The 10,646-nt window shown below is 43.3% G+C and overlaps 1 long non-coding RNA gene across 1 annotated transcript; it reads right to left on the bottom strand.

Moving 5' to 3' along the window:
• Window positions 1–2,941: 2,941 nt before the first annotated feature.
• LOC116993759 lies at window positions 2,942–9,654 on the bottom strand. Its single transcript, XR_004417354.1, has 5 exons — window positions 7,881–9,654; window positions 7,376–7,597; window positions 6,701–6,775; window positions 4,286–4,389; window positions 2,942–4,004 (listed from the first exon to the last, which is right to left on the bottom strand). It is a non-coding gene; the product is annotated as an uncharacterized LOC116993759 (long non-coding RNA).
• Between the last annotated feature and the right edge of the window lie 992 nt (window positions 9,655–10,646).

Below are 10,646 nucleotides of genomic sequence, written 5' to 3'. Positions count from 1 at the left end.
TGTGTGACTGAGAAAATTACTGCATCCCATTGGAAGTTGCTCCAGCCAGGGGGAAGAGCCCAACATTTCTTACCAGATAAAAACAGAGGTTTTGGGACACTAAGGGAGCCCCTTTCTCCACTGGACTCCAGAGGAAAACCGGATTTCTCCACATCACCATTGGACCTCCGGAGGGAAACTGCACCTTGTACAGGAGCACTGCTTCAACTGAATCACATCTGTCACTGCAGGAGGATGCAGCCAACATTTAATGGGACTGCTATCAACACCCTGCCTGACAGGGTGTCAGGTTGTACTCTGACTTTGTCAGGGTTTGGAGTTTGTTTCTTTGTAGTACTGTATTTCTATTTTAATTTCCCTAGAAAAGAACTGTTATTCCTAATTCCCATATTTTTGCCTGAAAGCCCCTTGATTTCAAAATTATAATAATTTGGAGGGAGGGGGTTTACATTCTCCATTTCAAAGAGAAGCTCCTGCCTTTCTCAGCAGACACCTGTCCTCCAAACTAAAACAGCAACTTTTTGTTCTTTGTCCATATATAAGCCGCACCTGATTATAAGCTGCACTTTGGGTTCGGACCAAAATTTTAGTCAAAATGGTGTGGCTTGTAATCATGAAATTACTGTTCTTTCTGATTCACAACAGAGAAGGTCCAGATCCAACACTTTGTCTGAGGTAGCAGTCATGAACACTGATTTTCTCACCTCCCTTCACAGAAGCAAGACCACTCGAATCCCAGTGGCCATCTAAGGCTGTGTGATTGCAAAAGCAATACCAGAGATAAATGTGTTTGTGAACCAGCCACATGATTTTCAAGCTGGCAGATAAACTAGAAAAGACACCAGCTTGCACAAGCCTAAATCCTGCAGGAAACAGTAAGGAGCAAAGTCAGCTTCAGGATCTGAGCAAGGAATTCCAAGAGTCCTGCTTTATGACTTTGAGGATTTCTCATGGCTCACCTTTGCATGCAACCTGCCCCTCTGCTCTGCTGTTGAATGGGTGAGGTGGGCAAAGGGGAGAGTAGGATAGAAGCAAGTCATGTTCAACATCTCACCACACTGGATTTGCTCTTTAGTCATTCTTATTTTTAAGAAAGTGAGGTTTTGGGGCTGTGTTCACTGTGGCACTGAGTTTTGCTTAGACCAATAGCCAAATGCAAGCTCCTTTCATTTTCTCCTCTCTCTTTCCAGAAGAAAACTGCAGCACTGGGCATGAACACACTGGCATGCATTGGCAGCAGGGCACTTCCACAGGCTGGGAGTGCTCAGAAGAGCTCGTTACTCATCTCTGAGACTTCGGTTTCACTTCTCTGCCTTGCAGCTCTGCACAGTAGCTGGGCAGTGCACCAGTTCTCTACTCATCTGCCCTCTCTCACTGAAAATGCAGCAGCCTTACCCAAGCCACAATGCAAAATGTTTGTGAGGAACAAGGATTTATCTGCTCTGTCACAGCAGGTATAGAAAAAGTGTGACATGAATGCAGGTTATGTGCCTGGTCCCACTGGTCTCAGCTCCACACCAGGCAAGATATTTCTGTTCAGTACAAAAGGCAAACTAGAAGTCAGTCTGTGAGTGGTCCTGTCTTTCCCCCAACACAAAGCTGGTAAAAGGGCACACTGTGAAAAATCATTTTTTTGTTGTTTGTTTTCTTTTTTTTTTCTTTTTTTTTTTTGGAGGGAGCCATTTAACATACAGTCAACTCCTATGACAAAATAAAGTTGTTATGAGAAAAATTACAGAGCAAAATTTATTTCCCTGGGCTCAGAAGCTCAGAAATTCCAAGGGAGAGGAACGTTGGATTTGTCTTTACAAACAAGCAAACAAGCTGTGAGTCTGCTGGTAGATAAGACTAGAACCAAGAGATAAAAGAAACAATGGCATGGATTCCACTGGTTGATGAATGGAAAAAGATATTTGCCTTTTTCAAAATACTTTGCTTTTTCCCCTCCGATGGTTTTCTTTAATCCAAAATACAGTAACTTTGCTTAAAAGGCTATAATGAACCAAAACTCTGTCTCTGCGAGATCTTATTTGGTCATAAGGCACTTCTTCAATAAATTACATCAAAACATTTAATTCCTTCCTTTTGCCTTTGTGTTAAATCCAGCTATGATTTTCAGTTTATTCTGGACAGAGAGCAAGACTTGAGGACTCAACTGATAAAGAAATTAATTTTAAAGGGCAATTCAAGTTTCTGAAGGGATGTGTTCTGCTCACTTATAGGATCCAACTCTGCTCTGAGTTACCGAGACCCATAATCTCCATTTGCAACACAGCTGTTTTCTGCAATGGAGCAGGAGAGTGAAGTTAATGCTGCTCACCCTCCTTTAGACAGGTGACGTGTGTGTCCTGTGGGGAAACTTCGGACAAAACTCCTGGACCAGGTTGCTTGGACCAGATTTCTTGTTTTGGGGAACCCAGGGTGTTTATCTCAGCACCATGAAGTGGTACAGCTTTAAAGGCAGAGGCCAGGAGCTCTTAAGCTGTTATCACACCCAGTGGTATTTTAATTTGAACGTGACAGAGACATTCCAAAGGCTGTAATACTTAAGCAATGGCCAATGGTTACAGTTTGCTATTGCTCAAGAAACTTTCTCGTTCAGCAACAGCAGCAGTGATGTGCCCAGCACTGCAGCTGGAGATGTGGTCTGTGGGGGCTGGCTGCTGCACAGACACAGAAAAGAATGCAGACATTGCTTCTTACACCCTCCAGCATTACAAGGCTGTAATTAAATCCCTGTTTCCAACACTCTCTGTATAAGCCTGAGGGGATGAGCTGGCACGTGAAGCCTGCAGGGAATTGGAATCAGCGGCAGAACAAAAGCAGAGACGTTCCCTCACCATTTCATTGTCTGTTTATTGAATGTATCTTCAGCTCTGCTGGGAACTTCCCGGCACATAGGCTTAAAATGGAGCCTCTGCTGCTTTCTTTTTTTTTTTTTTTTTTTTTTTTTGCTTCATCTCTTCATCTCTTCAGGGGCAAATATACTGAGCTACTGAGCCATTGATTAGGTTATTTTGGGATCGTGGCACAGCACAATTGCTTGCTGTTATTCTGGCAGTCATTTCTCAGAAGCCTGTTACGCACATTTTGCAGAGCTCTCGAAAACACAGAGCTACCCGAGCACATTTTGCACAGCACGTTTCTGATGTGCCTTTGTGTGCAAGTTGTTTGTGTCTCGGCAGCAGCCAAAGAGCGATGTGTTGGTTGCTATAGTAATTACTTTTCTTGGGAACTAAAATAATAGCTTACAACTCCTGCAGCTCGCTGCCGTGTAGGCTGCCTTGAACCAGAGACACTTCCATTTTGTTTTGGAGGGGTTTGGGGACTCTCAAGTATGCCGAAAGACAGACTTTCCTCCTTTCCCGCCTTGTGCAGTTAATTTTGAATTTAACCTTTGCAGAGGACGTGCCACAGGTCTGAAGGCTCAAAAATAAAAGTAGGCTATGAAACAATAGGACAGCTTTGCAGCTCTGGTTTCTGGTGTGGCAAAGATTTGGATTTGCTTTCCATGTACTGTTACTGAAAGCTGGTAGGAGAAGGACTGAGGCTCATGATGAGACTGATTTTCGGTGTTAAGGCCCCTACAAAACACTGGGTGGGGGTTCAGAGGAGCTTCAAAAATGCCTAAACAAGCCAAGCAGGAACGTGACAAGGAAGGCAGCTCTGCATTGGTGAACATTTTTCTCTCTGGTGTGGTAACTCCTTTAGGGACCTGCATCTCTGGAGAGGGCAAGGGGGTTTCACAGTGGACAAAACAGCCTTTCAGAGCAACCCAACAGCTGGCAGACACCACCTCCCCCCTTCTGTCTGCAGGCACAGAACGTTTCTGAGTGACATTTTAAAGTGCAGCTCTGGATGTCTGCTTGAAAGAACACCATGCAGAAGCATTTCCCAGCAGTAGGACAAGCCCCGTGCTCATGGCTCTGGGAAGGTCTTTCAGCTGCTTTGGGCTCCTGGACTGAGAAACCAGGGATTTCTGGCACAACATGGCACTTCTGGATCTGTCAAGGAAGCAGAAGAGAGGCAGGGGCAAGTGGCACAAGAAGTGATAAGCCCGATTATCCTCCTGCATCATGAAGCAGGTGCAGGTTGACTGCAGCTCAGACTCTTGACTCACAGGGGTTGACCTATATAAGGGTTTCAGCACCAGCAACAAGTACCAGCTTGGTTTTGCTGTCAGAGACCAGCAAAGGGTGGCGAGGATATAAAAAAGGGGTCAGATGAGGGAGCAGGAGAAGCTGGGATGAAAGCAGAGAGAAAACAAATAGGGAAAGCATTTTACCTCCGAGTGCTGTCCTAGAAAATTTGCTCTCAGATGTGCACATGGCTGCATTGACAATTGGCAGGGAGATGCCAAAGGGAGATTAGAGCATCATCTGCTGAAGGCTGTGAAGGCAAAACAGTTCCTGTTCAAGCAACAGCTACACAGAGATGCAGGGAGGGGGGTGTTTGGGGAAACCGCAGGGCAAAACTGGGCCTTCATGTGTGAGGGGGATGTGCTGGGCTTGCAGGCAGCAGGTGATAAGAACTTCCCACGTGTAGCTGTGCAGATCTACCCCCAGCCCCTCCCCAGTTTAGACATCGCACACACACAGGTTTTGTGCCTGCACAGCTCTGCAGCTGAAGCACAGTGCTGTACCAAGAGCTACATGAACATCCTCACTCCTCCCAGGCAATGCTGGATAAAGAATTCTTTGCCATGCCCACCTGTTTCTTCTGTTTGAGGCTTGAATTTCACAATAGTGCTGCAACTAAAGCTGGGCTTCCTATGGCCTTGTTACAAACCTCTCAGCCTGTTTTCTATTTTTGTATCAGAAAATTTAGCTTCAGTCCTGGTGGATTGTGGTGTACCAAGAACTTAAAACTGCCCCTGAAGCAAAGCAGTAGAAACAATATTTAAGATGCAAAATCCAAAATGCAAGAGGGGAAAAAAGAGTATTTATCTGGCAAGATGCTTTAGGAAATAAAAAAGTAACTCAAAAACATGTGAAGATAAAATTTGACAATCAGTCCAGTAGATTCTACAGTTGATTCTGTAGATTATTGTCTGTCTTTGAAACATACCACCTGTATGCACAGTGCCCAACACCTGCACTTTTAGCAAAGTAACAAAATTCATTTCTTTATTCACAATGGATCAGATGTGGGAGAATCTTGGCTTTTCTTAAACAGGAAATTTACAGCTGTTGTGGGGACTTCAAATCACAATTGAAAACACGATCCAGCTATGAGATACAGACTCAAGTTACCACAAAATGAACAAAATAATTCAGACTGATCTAACCACAAAAATGTGACGCCTGATTTTTAAGCCATGGTTTAGGGGAGGAACAGGGCAGAGCTAATTCATGACTTTTGATTTCTACTGGTCTACAGAATGATTAATGAGAATATTTTTTGATCACTAATTTTTCTTTAATTTGGGAGTCAATTTTGTTATTAATTATTTGACATTTGGCATTTGCAATGAGCTGCTAGTAACTTAGAACACGTACTTTAGGAAGCCTTGTTAGACTAAGAGCAAAAGTTGTAGCTATGTTAAAAATTCAGGGATGCTGCAAAAACTTTTCTTTACTGGAGAAACTAGTTTGTGCTGGACAAGTATTCTTGCTGGCATAATAATGACTCTTCTCAGCAGCAACTCTTCTCCAGCAAAGACATTGTAAGATTAAAAAAAAAAAGCTCAAAAGTTTGCTCTCCCATATATGATAAAAAGGGCTTATCTTAGATCACCATATGGCAGGTAGCCTGTCTAAATATGTGGCAGCAGCTGGACAATGCATGAATGCTCCTGGAGTGTGAAAAGCTGAAGTGTCACCCAAGTAAGTGTGTCAATGGCACCTTAGGGACATGCTTCATCAAGTGCAACTTCCTAGCCAAGTCACTGGAGCTCTGAAAGGGCAGCAAAGATGCTCCACAGCCCTTATTTGTATAAACAGCACTTCCTCAGGCAGGGAGATGGTGAATGAGTAGTCCTGCATAGCTCAGGTGGTGAATTTTGTTGCAATTGCAAGAGAGAAAGCTGAGGGCACAGAGATACCTTCCACTAATTCACAGAACCTGATCCTCCACTCCCACCACAGAGCTGTCAGCTGTGGTTGCCAGCAGCAGCCACGTCATTGTCATGGGTTTAGATGCTGCCAGCTAGGGCAAAGCACAAGTAGGAATTATTTTATTTTATTTTATTTTATTTTATTTTATTTTATTTTATTTTATTTTATTTTATTTTAATTTTTGCTCCTTGAGAAGCAATACTTGGTGAACTTACCCCCTTTTGTTACAGTCAAAATCCTTGTGCTTAGTGTCAAGCTCAGAGAGCGCAGGGAGGTGGCAAAAGTAATACCATAGGGAAATCACATGGGATTTGCATCAAGGCTATTGCAGCTAACCAGGTGGAATGGTACAAAATGTTTGTTTTTAGCCAGCAGAACCTTCTTTGGAATAGGCAAAAATAGGCAGAGACAACATTTTAGTACTAATCAATAGAACCAATCCTCATGTACCACGTTGAGCACAAGGACATCAGCAAGCAGAGCTGCTTTGGCCTTACAAAGCATTCATGCTGTGTGCACTAAACCACTCTGGGAACCCAAGCAAAGACAGGTTTGTGCTCTAGGGTGGTGCATCTCCAGCCAGCACAGAAGTGGGGAAACCTCTGTACTGTACCCAGCCTCACCCTGTAGACATCCTTGCATACCTGTCAGATCAAAATCCATCACCAGTCTGAGTTCCTACCACAGCAGGCAAAGTAGTCCAGTGCTGCTGCTCCATCCTGAACAGAAAGAGACAAAGGAGATCAAAATTAGAAATAGGAAAAACTCATAGGAAAGCACCTGGCTCCCAGAAATTTTCTTGCTTTGACAATGAGCTTTATGCTTCAGTTAAATTTTCACCATTAAAGAGCAAAACACAAACCACCAGACATCAATTAAATTACTATTTTAGTCAATCACATCCTTTCTGGTAGCTCTTCTTTACAGGTGCTTACCGAAATGGTGATTCTGAGAAGCAACCCCTACTTTACTAATTGAGCACTGACAATTTTTAGGAACTGTTGCCTAATGTAAGTACAGAATTGTTACTGCTTCCTTCTCTGGGGACGCAACACTCAGGAACAAATAAATGCTTCCAAAATCTCTTTAAAATGGAGCAGCTGTTTTAAGATAGGGAGGACAGTCTGTGTGTCTGGATACAACTGTCCTCTTAGATGGTAGTTCAGGGTGTAAGCAAAGGTCAGAACTGGCTAAGGGCACGGTTTGTGTCCATGGGACAGGAAGGCTTTTGTCTTCCTCACCAAGACAAGCTGCCCCAGGGTTATTTTGTGTGAGCAGTCCTGAGAGCATTACACTGACAGGCAGCCAGGGCCTCTTACCCTTGCAAACCACGTGGGTCACTCCTCTTTTCTCTCCATCACTCCAATGTCCTGCTCACTCCTCATGGCTCTGTGTCCACATTTCCTGAGCCAGGCAGGATAACGAAGCTGTCTGGGCTTCTTTCTGAGCACTTGACCTTGCACAGGGCACAGATGTGTGCAGCACATCCATAGGTCACTGGAGGCATCCACCTCTTCCAAATACACCAACAATTCAGCGACCTGCCAGCAAAAGGAAAACATTTCAGAACTGCAGTGATTTTAAGTTACAGCTCCAAAGAAGCAAAGCCATCCCTAGATGGGGATGTGAAAGTACCACTCCAGTGTCTTGAGCAACAAATGTTGTCTTAGTGTTTATGCAGAGAAAAGTGGTATGACCCAGAGAGAGGAAGTACTGACTGGACTGTCTGGTTACGGTTACGCTGTCCATCCGAGCAGGAATGCTGGTAACCAAAGAAACCATAAAGGTAAAAAAACAACCACCACCCGCTGAGGGGCCTCATACCTGGGTAAAAGCCGAGACACTGAGATTTTTATCTTTGCTGTGGCTGCACTAGTGCAAACAAGTGTGGTGGCTCTTATCAGCTGTATCTCTGCTGCATTCACATCTGAAAAATCCCACAGAATAACCCGTCAGGTTGCCTTTTTATCATTTCTACAGAGGGTAATCACATACCCTGTACTTAACAAAGAAAAAGAACAAAGCGTGCAAAGTCAAAAGTACGCAAAATGGAAAATGACAAGATGAAAGTTGCAAAAGCAGACTGATTTTGTCCCCTCGTGCCTCACTTGTTGTGATAAGGATTTCAGTTTTACAGCCATTGATTCATTTTCTCGTGGGGCTCAGCCTCCCTAGCAGGCTGTGCCCAGCTAGCCAGGAGGTGCTCAGGTTTTGCTTTCCTCCCACTCAGAGAGCCCAGGCCGTGCCCAGAGCAGCTTCTCAGCTCTTCCTTCCGCTGGTAAAGCTGCCTTGTTTTCCTCTGAGTATTTTTCATTGCCTCAGGAAAAGTGCAGCGTTGTCATGGGAGGTGAGCAGCTGCCTTTCTGTGCTGCAGGGGCAGAAGAGCGATGTGTAGACAGCTTTGGGCCAGTTATGTTCCAGCCATGTACTTTTTCAGGGACCGTTTGGAATGCTTACGACCTGATTTCACAGATAACGCAATTTTATCTGGCACTCAGTTCTGGTGACTGCAGCTGGGTTTCCCCTGGCATGGGAGCATTTAAAAACAATGTCTTTCAGTTGGAATCAAAGGAAAAGGATTTTTTTTTTTTTTCAGAAGTACTCACTAGACCAAGTTTACTTAGAGAATTACACTCAGAGTTATTTGGAGTCTGATGCAGAGTAGCGAGTGTCAAGGAGCAATAAGTGTTGCCCAGTCTAGAGGAGAGCATGGACAAACTGAAAATAATAAAAAATAAAGGCTGACAAAAAATTTCTAGTTCAGTTTGTCCAGGTATGCTGGTATTTTCACCATCACTCTGTAACCGAGCTAGTGCTACCTTTCAACAGGAGGGTGATCAGTGGACTACTTTCTTAAACTGCTGAGACTAAACCCTAAAGAAGGAACAAAAGCCCTGGAGTGTAATGCTTTAGCATTGTGAGACACATTCTCTGCCACAGTGGACTAATAATGTAATTTAAATTACTGTAAAGGATGTAAGAAAGACAAGGCACAAAAGGAAGAGTAAACAAAAATGTCCTAATAACAACATGTTCTTCCAAACTATGAGCATAACCATGTGATTTAAATTTCTCCCAGATTTGGGGAATTTTTTTGTGCCATTTTTCTCCTCTTTCTGCAATTATGTGGTTGTACTTGACTGCATGGTGGTAAGCAAATAACACTAATTGTTACTCCTATTGGAGGGTAGTGGACTGAAACCATGAATTCTGTTTATCAGCTCCAAGTAATAAAAATTGTATGAAAAGATCTATTTCAGGCAGCTTTAGCATCTTTCTTCTCTCTCTCTATACAAAAGAAGCAGGTCTGACAAGTGAAATCCTTCTGCTGAGTCAGATGCTCAGTTTCAAACTTACATAATTGGGGTGTATTTCCATATTCCTTCCCTCCTTTCCTGGGCACGAGGCACAGACAGAGGGAATGCCTGCTCCAAGGCTGCTCACAGCAGCTGAGTGTGGAAGCCTCAATGCTGCAACTTAGATATTTAAAATATCTTAACCTCTCCCCAGTAGGATAATTAAATACTGTACTAAGTCAGCAAAGCAGGGTCTGCTGCCCAGTGACACTGGAGTCCATCTGCTGCACAGAAGCACGGTGAAACTTTTCTGTGTCAGGGAACAATGAGTAAATAAAATTTGGTCAAACAGTATGTCATTTCCTCATTTTCAGAAAAGCAATTCTAAAAAACATGCAGCAAGGAAAATTGAATTATTAAAGAAAATCTGATTATTGCAATGTTCCAATGCCATTTTCTGACTCTGGTACATTCTGTGATTTCTCAGGCTGTTATTTTTTGCAGTGTTATGGCGGAACTGTCTGCTAAAATCGCAGAGTCCTGTCACACAAAACTAATTTACTAGAAATGTTATCTAGCATTTTTGTTCACAGCAGAAATTTCAGTGGTGTGTTTGAAAAGAAGTGCCAAGAAAGGAAAGCTTCATGCTCACAGATGGCATGTTCCTCATTGACTGTTTCAACCACAAGAGATGTGTGCATAGCTCCAGCCCAGTGGGCTGTGTGCTCTCAGAGTTGCAAGGGTTTTTTTATTTTTTTGTTAAAAATAAAAATAGGTACAAGTATAAGAAATAATGAAAGGAAAACACAAACTGAAAAACAAAGACCAAAGAGAAAACAAGCAGGTGAGAAATGCAGCAAGTTGAGTTAAATCAGATGTATGTGTTCACAGACGAGATGATGAGATGAGTTGAGAGATGCAAATTCAGATCATGCCAGGCAGAATGGGAAATGAACCTCCTCCAGCTTCTTGGAGGAGTGCCTTTATTACTGTGTTTCAGGATAACAGAAAATGAGTAAACAGCACACCATTCGCTTTCCTTTCTAGCTTAGAAAGCTTACAAGCACCATTTCAGAATGAACAACATTTTATCTGATGCAAGTGTGGGGGGTTGAGCTTTTCCCCACACACACAGCAAATGAAGAAGAAAATAATATTTATTTTGGCTGTCTTCTGAATTATTTCCCTCCCTCTTATTTGGCTGCTCAACTGAAAAAGCAATCCTATACCCATTCTCCACTGATCTACTTCCAGCAGGGGTCCACTCCACATCCCTCTGGGTTTGGCAGCCACA

The sequence above is a fragment of the Catharus ustulatus genome, chromosome 3, assembly GCF_009819885.2.
Source record: "Catharus ustulatus isolate bCatUst1 chromosome 3, bCatUst1.pri.v2, whole genome shotgun sequence".
Taxonomy (NCBI): Eukaryota; Metazoa; Chordata; class Aves; order Passeriformes; family Turdidae; genus Catharus; species Catharus ustulatus.
Note: the sequence above shows the minus strand (reverse complement) of the source record. Positions and strands in the feature narration are given on the sequence as shown.